The sequence below is a fragment of the Brienomyrus brachyistius genome, chromosome 16 (genome assembly GCF_023856365.1).
Source record: "Brienomyrus brachyistius isolate T26 chromosome 16, BBRACH_0.4, whole genome shotgun sequence".
Lineage (NCBI taxonomy): Eukaryota > Metazoa > Chordata > Actinopteri > Osteoglossiformes > Mormyridae > Brienomyrus > Brienomyrus brachyistius.
The window spans coordinates 5,947,008-5,958,102 of NC_064548.1; positions in this window are offsets into that span (position 1 = coordinate 5,947,008).

Sequence of the window (11,095 nt, forward strand, 5' to 3'; positions counted from 1 at the left end):
GACAGGGCAAAGAGTGGATGGAATACCAGTCCATTACAGAACAGACTCACGCACAATGGGTAGATTAAAACACAAAGAACTGGTCATGGAATTCAAACACCCTATTCCTGAAAGGGAATTTACAGTTCCACTTACTGAGCCACGCTATATACTGTAGGAGTATACATAATTTAAAATAGCTTCTTTAATGAAAGTATGAAGTCTGCAGCCTAACCTGGGATCCTTTACTTTGCTGGTGACTCCAAAGTAACCCTTCAAAGCAAAACTTCAAGCTGATGAGTTTTTGGATTTATGACATCTAAAACCGTGTTTGCAGTCTGGTGTACTTTGCATAATTTGTTACCTGCACACAATTATTTCCTGTTTGTAACATGATGGTAAGTCCATTAACACTAACCAGGAAAAACATGCTCTGTTTCTACCAGCGGGAAGCAGGAGACCTGGATAACTGCATTTCAGTGACAGTGTGCCTTACAAGTCAAATCTAAAATTAGTTACATCAGATGCACTGGGGTAGCCTGCAAACCCAATAAACTATTTACAAGGTAATAAAACTGTTACATACATGTAAATGTGTGTGCACATAATGTCAAACATTGTGTTTGTGATTTTGAGAAGTTGTACATTTGAATGGGATCAGCATGAAAAATACTGGTTTATTTGTTTGGGATTGAGATTAGTTTCAGCTTCCGTGAGAAAAAAAAATTCTCCACCCAGCAACATGGGTTTTTGACCCATTTTACTTGTTTCCCTTTCTATTCAGCTTCGTAACTTAGTTTGTAATACATTAAGTCCTCAAATGAAAGCACAGCTGTAGTTTTTACACTGAAATTCACCAGTAAATTGTTTTATTTCACAATTTGTAACTGTAATTTGCCGTGCATCATAGGTAAAAAAACATATATTTTACAGTATATTTCATAATGAATGATACGTCTATTTACAAACTGTGATACCCGGCTCGTACGCTCCTCGTATGTGCCACGCCCCCGATTACCTATGCGTGCTTCCCTCATCGTTTCCATCTGTGTCCGCTTATTTTGATTGGTCCTGTTCTATTTAAGTCCTGGTCTTACCTGTTTCCCTTGTCCGTCATTGTGGATTTGTTGTAAGTCCTTGTCCGATGCTTCCTAGTCCCTGTTTTCTTAATAAAACCCCTTTATTCCCCGTATCCTGCCTGCCGTGCCTGTATCCTGCCCGATCACCGCAACCATTAATCGATGGTTGTGACACAAACGGCTTGGTTTCAAAATTTTAAATTTTATCAGTTTCTGTTAATAAACTCTGTTCATCCTGTGAGCCGCAAGCAGATCGTCCACCTTCCTTTTCCCCGCCTGCATGATGCCCTCATGCCAGAACCTCCCGAGTCCATCACAGTCATCTAATTTGTCTGATCCATGCGTTTCTGTGACAGGACAGCAAGCTAAAGTTAAAATATAGAATGACAAAAAGATTTACGAGAGGGTCAGAGCACTTGTAAATCTACAAACATCAACAAACTACTTTAGTTACAAAGGGTGGTAATATCGCTTATAGATGAATGACGATTCTTGATGCAGTGCCGCCTGAGGGATCGGAGATCAATAATTCAATAATTTTCTTACATATTTGTTGGCAAACTGGCGATCCTCGGCCCATCTTTGCTCCTAAAGGACTAGACCTTTCTTGGATGCTGCTTTTGTACCGAATCATAATTACAATCACCTGTTGACATCACCTGTTTCAAATCACATCATTATTTAACCAATTTACCTCATTACTAGCCCTAAACTTCTCCTGTCCCAAAATTAGAATACGTGTTTATTTTGAGAAAAACAAAATTCATGAGGAACACATTAAATAATGTGCTGTTGTATTGTTTTCAGTGTAATACAGGAGATAAAGTCAAAGATAAGTACTGTTTTCAGTTTGATTTTCATTTTACATACCGTCCCAACTTTTTTCCAACTTGTATCCATCTATCCATTCATCCATTATCTTCTGCTGGATCCGAGGTCGGGTCGCAGGGGCAGCAGTCTCAGCAGGGAAACCCAGAGTTCCCTCTCCCCGGCCACTTCATCCAGCTCCTCCGGGGGAATGCCGAGGCGTTCCCAGGCCAGCCGAGAGACATAGTCCCTCCAGCATGTCCTGGGTCTTCTCCATGGCCTCCTCCCAGTGGGACATGCCTGGAACACCTCACCAGGGAGGCGTCCAGGAGGCATCCTAATCAGATGCCCGAGCCACCTCATCTGGCTCCTCTCAATACGAAGGAGCAGCGGCTCTACTCTGAGTCTCTCCCAAATAATCGAGCTCCTCACTCTATCTCTAAGGGAGAGCCCAGCCACCCTGCGGAGGAGCAGTAGCTCTACTCTGAGTCCCTCCCAAATGACTGAACTCCTCACCCTATCTCTAAGGGAGAGCCCAGCCACCCTGCGGAGAAAACTCATTTCGGCCGCTTGCACTCGCAATCTCGTTCTTTCAGTCACTACCCATAGCTCATGACCATAGGTCATGGTAGGAACATAGATTTACTGGTAAATCGAGAGCTTTGCCTTTTGGCTCAGCTCCTTCTTCACCATGACAGACCGATGCAGCACCCACATCACTGCTGATGCTGCACTAATCCGCCTGTTGATCTCCCGTTCCATCCTTCCCTCACTTGTGAACAAGACCCCGAGATACTTAAACTCCTCCACTTGGGGAAGGACCCCCTCCCCGACCAGGAGAGAGCACTCCACCCTTTTCCGGCTGAGGACCATGGTCTCAGATTTGAAGGTGCTGATTTTCATCCCAGTCACTTCACACTCGGCTGCAAACTGCTCCAGTGAGAGCCGAAGGTCACGGTCCGATGAAGCCAACAGAACCACATCGCCTGCAAAAAGTAGAGACCTAATCCTGAGGTCACCAAACCGGACACCCTCAACGCCCTGGCTGAGCCTAGAAATTCTGTCCATAAAAGTTATGAACAGAATCGGTGACAAAGGGAAGCCCTGGCGGAGTCCAACCCTCACCGGGACCGAGTCCGACTTACTGGGGGACCACCACTCCGGTCTGCCAATCCAGAGGCACCCCTCCCCGATGTCCACACAATGCCGCAGATGCGTGTCAGCTAAGACAGCCCCGCAACATCCAGAGCCTTGAGGAACTCCGGGCGAATCTCATCCACTCCCGGGGCCTGGCCACTGAGGAGCTTTTTAACCACCTCAGTGACCTCCACCCCAGAGATAGGGGAGTCCACCCCCAAGTCCCCAGACTCTGTTTCCTCATTGGAAGGCATGTCGGTGGGATTGAGGAGGTCTTCGAAGTATTCCTTCCACTGAGCCACAACATGCCAAGCTGAGGTCAGCAGCACACCATCCCCACCATAAACAGTGTTGATGCTGGACTGCTTTCCCACCCTGAGATGCCAGATGATGGACCAGAATCTCCTCAAAGCCGTCTGGAAGTCGTTCTTCATGGCCTTGCCAAACTCCTCCCAAATCGGAGTTTTTGCCTCAGCGACTGCCGAAGCTGCGTTCCGCTTGGCCTGCCGGTAACTATCAGTTGCCTCTGGAGTCCCACAGGCCAAAAAGGCCCGATAGGACTCCCCTCCTGGAGCCGAGACCTTATCGTGGTGGAGGGGTTTGTGTGTTCCAATGATCCCAGGACCTAAGTTGCCTGGGGCTTTATGCCCCTGGTAGGGTCACCCAAGGCAAACAGGTCCTGGCTGAGGAACCATACAAAGTGCGGCTCAAAAAGACTCCTTAAGGCTGTGAGGTTCCGACTAGATGTAGTCGGGCTCACCTCTTCGCACGGCTTGGGCTCTTGAACCAGTCTCCTCGAAGGGGGTTTGACCCTTTTCCACTCTGGAGTTGCTCATGGGGAGAGGCGCTGAGCAGGCATGGGCATACTTATTGCCCCTTGGCTGGGCGCCTGTACATGGGGGTTTACCGCGGTGGACGAAAGGGTAGCCTCCCTTCGCCTTCGGGTGGGGGGATGGGTCCTGACTGTTGTCTGCGCTTATGCACCAAACAGCAGTTCAGAATACCCACCCTTGGAAGGGATGTTGGAGAGCGCTCCTCCCAGGGAGTCTCTTGTTCTGCACAACCCCAAATACACAACCCCAAATCAGAAATATATACCCCAAATACATATAAGCTCTCATACAAATACACCACAGCTCTCATGGTTAGAAGACTGTCTACTAGATATCCGGTGCAAAAAAAAATTCTTACGTTAAACGGAGAAAAACTGAAGTATTGTTAGTTGGTCCCAAGGCTGCTCAAAATTGGTTTGATAATTTCAACCTTGGTGGTCATCCTACCCAACTTAACACAGTGATCAAGGATCTAGGTGTCCTGGTTGATTCAGATTTATGTTTTGATGCTCATATAAGAAATATTACTAGAACTGCATGCTACCATCTACAAAACATAGCCAAGCTTCGGAAGATGCTCTCCTTTCATGATGCAGAAAAACTTATACATGCCTTTGTAACTTCCAGACTGGAATACCTTAATGCCCTCATTTCTTGTTGCCCATCCGGATCCTTATATAAACTTCAGCTGGTACAGAATACAGCAGCTAGAGTTCTAACAAACATTTTAAAACGTTATAATATTAGCCTTGTTCTGTGTTCCATTTACTTGCTTCCAGTTAAGTCTCGGATTGACTACAAAATACTACTATTAACGTATAAAGCACTGAATGGTCTTGCACCAGAATACCTTGGCCTTATACAACCCTCCTCGGTTGCTTTGATCTCAAGGAGCAGGATATCTGTTAGTACCCAGGATAGAAAGAACTACGGCAGGCTGCAGAGCATTCTCTTATAGAGCTATTCTGCTGTGGAATAATCTTCCATCGGATGTGCAAGATTAATGCTCACTCTCAACATTGAAGTCTAAGCTAAAAACACACTTGTTTAGTCTAGCTTATAGGGACACTAATTCTAGCTCTAGCTAACTCCTCACTCCAAGTTAAACCTATAGTGTGAAGTATAGAGCTGGGTAGGGATCGGTGCCATTGGCTTTGGATGAACTGACCTGTCAGTGCTGTCACTGTAGCTTCACACCCCCTTATGGAATCAGAGTACTGACTTTCAGGGACTCCCCATGCCTGCGTTTCCACTTGCCTCTCCCTCCTACTTATGTTGCCATAGCCATACCTGCCGGAGCTTACATATTGCACTCATATAACTGTTAGCACTGTCTCTAGCCTCCCCTACTTTAGCTATTTGCACATTTTATTTCCCCCTACTCCTCCTGGGGTGTGCTTCCTGGAAGCTCCAAATTATCAAGATATTCTGCCACTACCTGTAGAGTCTATCCGGACTGCTTGCCCATCTGCCTGTGACGTGTTCCCTATATGCACTGCTGCCGCACTGTTCATCCTGCCATCTGAAGCAGCACCAGAAACTGCCTGCCATCACCTGCCTGGCCCCCTAAACATTTAAGAGTCAAATGTTAAAATTGGGACAGTGTAAACTGGGACGCGCTTTGAGACAATGTAATGTTGGGAAAATGTGCAATACAAATAAAATTGAATTTAATTGAATCAAATTGAATCGAATCTAATTGATTACTCCGTCCCTGTCTGTAGGCAAATTGTACTGGCTCTAATCTTGTTATTTACATCAGTTTCCAGCATAGACACCACACAATTCTCAAGGCATTTCATAACAATTAAGGGAAGTGCCTCTGGTCTAGAATCATTGATTTCAGCTGGATGGGCTTTTTTGGCCATTGGAATAATTACAGAATTTTTCCAGACATAAGGAACCTTATGAGTATCTAAGGACTGTTGAAATTTAGGCCAACCACACAGGTTTCAGTTCTACAGCACAAGTTGTTAAAAGGAAAGGTGACATCCCATCTGGTCCTACAATGTGCTTTAAGGGTACATGCTTAAAAAGATACTGGAAATATTGAGCATCAATCCACGGCCTGTCCTTAGCACACTCAGTGGGGGCAATGGAGTGTAACTCCTTAATACATCCATCCATCCATCCATTTTCCAAACCGCTTGTCCTACTGGGCTGTGGGGGGTCCGGAGCCTATCCCGGAAGCAATGGGCACGAGGCAGGGAACAACCCAGGATGTGGGGCCAGCCTATCGCAGGGCACACTCACACACCAGTCACTTACACATGCACTCCTATGGGCAATTTAGCAACTCCAATTAGCCTCACCATGTTTTTGGACTGTGGGGGGAAACAGGAGTACTCCTTAATACACTCTGCTGTGAAATCATGTGCCTGAAATCTCAGATAAAAATTATTTAGATCATCAGTTATTTTCAGATTATCAGATGTGACTAAGCCCTGATCTTGCACTCCGATGCAAGATCTTCATAGTTTGTCCTGAGTTTGAGGGTTTTTTCCTGTCTGTCTACCTGGCTTTCTTGACTCCGCTTCTGTCCCCAGATTCCGAGACCTGTCTGTCCCCCTGAACTCCAACGTACATCACTCGACTTTTGCCGACCCTCTGACCACCGAGTACCTATCTGAGCCCCCTGATCACTGATGCACATCGCCCGACCATCACCTGTTTTTCGACTACAAGTTATGTCTTTCTATTTGTACTTAGTGGCAAGACCTTGATATCTACCTCACTGCTAATCTTGAGAGTAGCCCTGTCCCAAATAAAGCTGGTTTCTATCCCTGAATCCGTGCAAGAGTCCTTCTTACTTGGTATCTTTGACATTATTACCTTATAACACAATAAATCTCCATATATAACTGTATATAGTTGTTTATCGAAAATGATTTGACCATTTTCCTGCAGATTAAATAACAATATTCCTATTGCTTTTCAAATGTGTAATGGCCTATCACTGGATAGTCCACCGTAAATGATGCCCATGATGGAAGATCAGAATCAGAATCAGAATCAGAATCGTGTTTATTGGCCAAGTATGTGCAAGCACATACAAGGAATTTGATTCCGGTAGATGTTGTCTCTCAAGTAGTAAGATGTAAGAATTGAATAGTTGGTCTCTAGGTAGAAGATCTACGTCAAAGGTCTGACCGGTAAACCATCAACATCCATTACTCCATAAACATCCTCCCGTGTCCTATTTTACCAATAACCAAAACTTATTTGTAAATGTCTATTCTTCATTTCACCTGTGTTTCTCTCATTTTCCCACAAGATGGCGACAAACCCTTGGTAAAATAATAATTTTCATTTTATATCTCGAGCTCCATTGGTCATTGAGACTTGAAACTTAGTACCTGGGGGTTTTAGACAGTGCTGATTCAGAATTTCAAATCCCAAGTTGCTAGTGGTCTCCATTCTTTAAGTTGCCACCAGATGGTGTTAAATGAGTGAGACAAAATGTGCCACATTTCTCCGCGCTCCTATAGAGTGATGGCTTGATGACATATGAATTATGGATAACTCTTTATAATAATTTAAGGGTTAACTAATCATTATCAAAACCGTAGTAAATATTTATAAATGAATAAAAAGAAATGAACATATACAAATCATTCTTAAATAATTAGTAAGCCTATAGTTAACAATGAACAAATCATTTACAAATCAATGACACACTTTCTACGAATGTCATGTCTATAAGAATCTATGAACATAATACATTATCAACATTTTTATTATGCATTATGAATATCTTATGAAGCTCTCACCTATAATGCAGTTTAGTTACATTCAACATGCAGTACAAAGCATCCTTAATTTTTATATTATAATGCATTATGAAGGTATCGATAAGAGCTTAATTGGAGCTTAGGTAGTATTGTAATCAACACTATAACGCCTTATGACTGTCAAAAGATGATTCTATAATGCTTTATTAATTCTTATACTGAACATGATAATGCATTATGAAGGTATATATAGTGCATTATAAATGACAGTCATTGGAGCTTATGAAGTATTATAAGCAACACTGTAATACCTTATGACTGTCAATATAAGATGCTGTAATGTTTTAATTCTTATACCAACCATTAAACCATATTATGAAGGTATCTATATTGCATTATAGATGAAAGGTTTGTCAATTGGTCTATATTAGACTACAGTATCTATACATATTGGTTAATCATGAACAAATCGGATTGGATGAAGGGTTTAGTTTCAGCTCATTAACATGTGCCACCCTCTTTTTCAAGGGGCCAAAAGTAATTGGACTATTCACTTAAAAGCTATTTCATGGACAGGTGTGGGCAATTCCTTTGTTCTTTCATTATCAATTAAGCAGATAAAAGGTCTGGAGTCGATTTGAGGTGTCTTGTGTATACTTGCGTATATTTATCTCACATTCTGTTCTGTGACATTGATCAAGTACAACAGTGCCTCCTGAAACACTCTATGGTCATTGTTAACCACTCTTACAAAAAGAACAGGCACATCTTGAAAGCTTTCTGTAAACAACTGCCCTGCATGACATCGGTCTTCATCTGATGAAAATGGGTCTGGTCCAGAGGCAAACACCCAGTTCAGGGAAAAGGATGCCAGTTCCTGCTTGTACATGTTTGCTGCCTCAGCAGCACCAGGTAGCAGTTCCATGGAAATTTTTGCCGGGCAACCACCAGATGAAGGCTCGTTTGGTACTCCTCTGCATAAAATGTCACGTGGGTAAAGATTCTTAGTGTCTGACAGTTTTGTTTCTTGCTAGTTTTTTCAAATGAGGGCGACCTGTTTATCCATGTTAAGGGGGGCACTTTAAGCTAATACAAGATTTGTAAACTACCATGGCAATGAAAATAAGCACTGCATTCCTACAGTCAATGCAGTTGCCATCAATATTATTTGGAACTAAATTTGAAGACTTATATACTGGTTGTTTCCCCTATCCTGCCCTATTATGTGCTCTCTGACATGGATTATCTAATCACCCTACAAATATACTACATACCTGGTATCCTATGGGGATTCCAGGACTGCACGACTCTGCGAAGTCCAATCTGGCTTATTTGACATGCCAGGTTGGAGACACAAAATTTGGTAATGTTGTCTTGCATGTCAAGCGCCTCTTGGTCAAGCAGATGAACCAGTGCCTGTTTCAAGGGATAGTTCTTACGATTATTAAGCTCAGGCCAAAATCTTTCCACACAGAGATTCTGTCCGAATACAAGCCTCTAATTCCTTTGAGTCTATACAGACATTTTATTTGTTAAGATTTAAATGCAAAAACTTACCTTATGTATTGAGATGATTGCTGTTTCCAGTTCTGTATCTGACACAAGTCTTTTTTGCTGAAGTCGATGCTCTGTACAAAATCTGAGCAACATTTCTGAGCATCTGAGGACACCTGTCTGGTGTAGTGTGGTGGAAATCTTGGCGTGCGTTTTACCTGTTTCAAACAGCGCTCTCACCAAGTCCGTGTGGTCCTCTAAACCCGCCATGGTGTTTATGTGATCAGCCACGCGTAGCCGTCACTTCCGAGTTACGCCATTTGCACACAATGAAAAACCAAAATGGAATATGAGCGCTCATTTTCCATTTTTTCCATTTTGGATTTGAGCGCAAAACGGGAAATTGGAAAACAGCTCTTTATCCGTTTTTTTGGTTTTCGGTTTTAAATGGAAAAACGAATGAATGAATCATACGCGGATTCTGTATACTGGGCTGTCGTTGATCCGTTCCTTCACAACATATATTGCATGCTTCCAGTATAACTTTAACTTACCAGGTCCGCCTCTTTCATCATGTTCCGTACAAACATCCAGTCTACTGGCAGGAGCACAACCCCCTTTAGTGTTAGTCATGATACTTTTTTCTTCATTCACCTGACTATCGGCTGTGTTCTGATGCAATACGGTAGGCCTCTGCCATTCTTTTAGCCCATTTCTCGGCATAGCTCTGTGGTGACATTGCTTCCTCAACATCTGTCAGTCTAAACAACAAGACTATTGGGAACCGTGGGTGTCGGCCAAAAAGCAGGAAGAATGGTGAGTAGCCAGTTGCCTCATGTCGCATGCAGTTGTATGCATGCACAATTTGAGGGAGGTTCTCTTTCCATCGTGATTTCTCCTTTTCCTCCAAAGCTTGCAACATTTGCGGGATTGTGCGGTTAAACCACTCAGCTGGGTTGCCTTGGGGGTGGTAAGAAGTTGTCCTTGAATGTCCCACTCCACTTAGCTGCTGTTAAACTCACGCCCTTGGTCGTGATGCAACTTTTTTGGATAACCAAATCGGGGTATGTATTCGGTAAATATTTTTTCCGCTGCCGTCTTGCCAGATTATTTGTGGGTCAGATAGGCCTGTGCATACCTTGTAAAGTGGTCCACTACAATGAGAATAAACTCATAACCACCAGAACTGGCCTCTAAATGCAAGTAGTCAATTGATACTAGTTCAAATGGGAAGCTGGTGGTGATACAGTTCATTGGAGCCCACACCTGTGTCACTGGCTTCTTTTGTTTGATGCACTGGCACCACCAGGTTAAAATAGCTTCAACATCCCGCTTCATATAAGGCCAGTAAAATCTTTCTCGGACTAAACTGAGGACCTTTACCGTAACAACGTGACCCATATCATAGTGCAAATGTTTGAAAACCATGTCCCTATAACTGAAGGGCATGACCAGCTGTCTCCTCCCCACTGTTTTCCGATAAAGGACTCCATCTTCCATCTTAAGCTTTCCCCACTCATGTACCATCTTCTGGGCTGGCCCACTCATTCCTTTCCTCATGTAATCCATCACTGTGGTGTTCTACTCCTTCATCTTCACTAATCACTGGGTCTGTCCTCTGAGCTTTCTGCAGTTCTGCCTTGTTGATGGTTCATAAAACTCCCGCAATGCTTAGTTCTAGGTGATCACCCTGATTCAACATCATAGCAGCAACCCAAGCCACATCTTGGTGCTTATCAGTCTGACTGCCTTCCCAGGTAGCCTGATCATATTCTCCGGAGAGTCCTTTCGTACACTCAGAGATGTACTGATCAATGTTGAGGGGAAATTGTGAGAGGGTGTCTGCATCGGCGTTTACCTTACCAGGTAAAATGGATATCAAATTTGAACTAAAGCCAATTCGCCCATCCACCAATGGGCCACTGCATTCAATTTCGCAGTGTGCATAACATGTCAAAGGATTATTGTCTTTGTAAATTGTGAAGTAAAAATTCAGTCCCTGAATTTTTCACAAATTGCCTATTTAAGGGCAAGA